This window comes from Babylonia areolata, chromosome 1, assembly GCF_041734735.1.
Source record: "Babylonia areolata isolate BAREFJ2019XMU chromosome 1, ASM4173473v1, whole genome shotgun sequence".
Classification (NCBI taxonomy): domain Eukaryota; kingdom Metazoa; phylum Mollusca; class Gastropoda; order Neogastropoda; family Buccinidae; genus Babylonia; species Babylonia areolata.
This window is the reverse complement of record NC_134876.1, coordinates 76303425-76306717: the sequence shown is the minus strand read 5'-3', so window position 1 is coordinate 76306717 and position 3293 is coordinate 76303425.

Below are 3293 nucleotides of genomic sequence, written 5' to 3'. Positions count from 1 at the left end.
ACACAACAACAAGAGCAGTCATTATTATCCTTTTTTGTTCAACAGGAACTTCTTTTGCTGAGCATGGAAGTTTTATTTATTTTGCAAACGTTTTGGTGCAGATAGTGAAAAAGGGAAATTACTCTGTAATTAATGCTAGGGGAGTTAATTTGCTTTAAACTGATCTTTCTCATCTTAAACATTACATTTTGAAATTATACTCAATACATAATTTTTTTTTTTTTTTTTTTTTTTTTTTTTTTTTTTTTTAGTGTATCACAAGTGAGTCTTGAAGGCCTTGCCTCTCTTGTTCTTTGTTAAAAGGGGAGGAGGACCTCAATGTATTTTTCCCTGTGATCAGCCTGTCACTGCAATACACGTTCTCATTGACTGTTGGGACCTGCATGACATTGGAAACAGACATTACGCTGCAAATTCTCTGAAGACCTGTTTTTTTGTGTGTTTTTTCAGTGATGTCCCTCCGTGGACGTTAATGGACTTCTTCAAACAAATGAGCATCTTTAATCAGATTTTTTTTAAAACGTTTTGAGTGAAAAGATTGAACCATTGATTAGTTTTTATTGTACTTTTTTTTATATATATATATATATATATCCTTGGCTTGAAGTAGATGCTAACGTGGCGATAGCCTTGAGATGGCCTTAGTTATATTGTGGTCGGCGAGGCTCTGAGCACCATAATTAGATTAGACTGGGTCAGTCAGTCGGTTAGTGAATGAGTGAAAAGACTGAAACATTGATAAGCTTTTATTGTTTTGTTTTTTTAATCCTTGACTTGAAGTATATGCTAACGTGGCGATAGCCTTTATTTAGATGGCCTTAGTTAGTGGTCAGCGAGGTTCTAAGCATCATCATTAGATTTCATTAGAGTCGGTCAGTCAGTGATTAAGTGAAAAGACTGATTAGTTTTTATTGTACTTATTTATCCTTGACTTGAAGTAGATGCTAACGTGGCGATAGCCTTTATTTGGATGGCCTTAGTTAGTGGTCAGCGAGGCTCTAATCACCATAATTAGATTTGATTAGAGTCAGTCAGTCAGTCAGTCAGTCAGTCAGTCAGTGAATGAGTGAAAAGACTGATTATTTTTTATTGTACTTATCTATCCTTGGCTTGAAGTAAATGCTAACGTGGCGATAGCCTTAGTCAGTGGTCAGCGAGACTCTAAGCACCATAAGTAGATTTGATTTGAGTCAGTCAGGTAGTGAATGAGTGAGTGAGCGAGTGAATGAGTGAGTGAGTGAGTGGATCGGAGTCAGTTCATCCGACTCGCCGCGGCGCCTCCGTTTTCAGCCTCCTGGCTGTGGAGAAGGGCACGGCAGCACGACATACAGGGCTGAAGAAGTGCCTGCAAGTGTAACCTCAACGAATGGCGACAGGTGCCCTCAAAACAGGAACCGAAAAGTGGAGACCCTGATGTTTGAAATTGTCTTCTCCAGAACCTGTCGTTTTGCGGAGAAGTAGGCTGATTAAGGATGAAGGTTAGGGTTGTGTAGGGCTACGTACATGCCGTGCACGGGTGTTCGTGTGCCTCTGTGTGTGTGTGTGTGTGTGGCTGTGGCTGTGTGTGTGTGTCTGTGTATGCCCGGGCGCAGACACACATTCATGCACGCATGCACACACACACGCGCACGCACGCACGCAGTCATACACGCACAGGCGCGCACACACACACACACACACACACACACACACATCATTCTGCTCATGTTCCATTATTTTCCCCTTTGATTTATTCAGAAAATAAATATTTGCCCATACGGACACGAATGCGCACACACACTGACGTATACACACACACACACACACACACACACACACACACACACACACACACACACATGCCACAGACTTATAATAACTATGAACAACTGCTCGGTCGTTTCACCAGCCGGGAACAAGAAAACACCAAACACGTGAACAACAAACCGAAACAGGACCAACAATAAAACAAGAGAGGCAAGGCCTTCAAGACTCACTTGTGATACACTGAAAAAAAAAAACCAAGCTTTTTATGTATTGTGTATAATTTCAAAATGTAATGTTTAAGATGAGAAAGATCAGTTTAAAGCAAATTAAGTCCCCTAGCATTAATTACAGAGTAATTTCCCTTTTTTTACTATCTGCACCAAAACGTTTGCAAAATAAATAAAACTTTCATGCTTAGCAAAAGAAGTTCTGTTTGAACAAAAAATGATAATAATGACTGCTCTTGTTGTTGGGTCAGAATATCAGATCAAAGTGCCAAGTTTAGAGAATACAAAAAATATAAATATAACAGTCAATGCAGTTTGCATATAATTAGGCTTCATATTTGATTTTTTTTGTGCCCATCCCAGAGGTGCAATATTGTTTTAAACAAGATGACTGGAAAGAACAGAAATTTTCCTATTTTTATGCCAAATTTGGTGTCAACTGACAAAGTATTTGCAGAGAAAATGTCAATGTTAAAGTTTACCACGGACACACACACACACACACACACACACACACACACACACACACACACACACAACCGAACACCGGGTTAAAACATAGACTCACTTTGTTTACACAAGTGAGTCAATGAGACCACCAACCTGACATGTCCTGAAACAGACACAGTGGATGACAGCTATCGGTGATACGACGTTGACCTACACGTGGGAAACATCCACGCACATTTATCTTAGTATCAGTATCAGTAGCTCAAGGAGGCGTCACTGCGTTCGGTCAAACCTATATACGCTACACCACATCTGCCAAGCAGGTGCCTGACCAGCAGCGTAACCCAGGGCGCTTAAGTCAGGCCTTGAGAAAAAAATAAAATAAAATAAATAAACAAAAATAAAATAAAATAAATAAAATAAATAAAGTAAAAAAAAAGACAAAACAAGTAATAATAATAATTATTATTATTATTATAAATAAATAATAAATACATAAAAAATACTACTAATAATAATAATATTTAAAACGCGGAAAATCTTCATTAAGTCAACTCTAGGCGCGCGCGCACACACACACACACACACACACACACACACACACATTTTAACCACGTGAAAATGCGCGCTGAAGACAACGAATTGATATGTTGCACGTCATCTGGGGTCGGTCCAAATCGGCTGAAAGCAGTTGTATAGGTGTTGTGGTGCATGATTGTACAGCATGAGTGTTGTGTTGTATATGGCAGTTTTTATACGTGTTTGTCACATTTCTTTGTGTTTGGTTGAATTTCTGACGCAGGTGTAACGGTTTATCATTTTTAGCGTCTAAATAGGAGTTTCAAATGTGTGTATTTTTGTATTTGTATT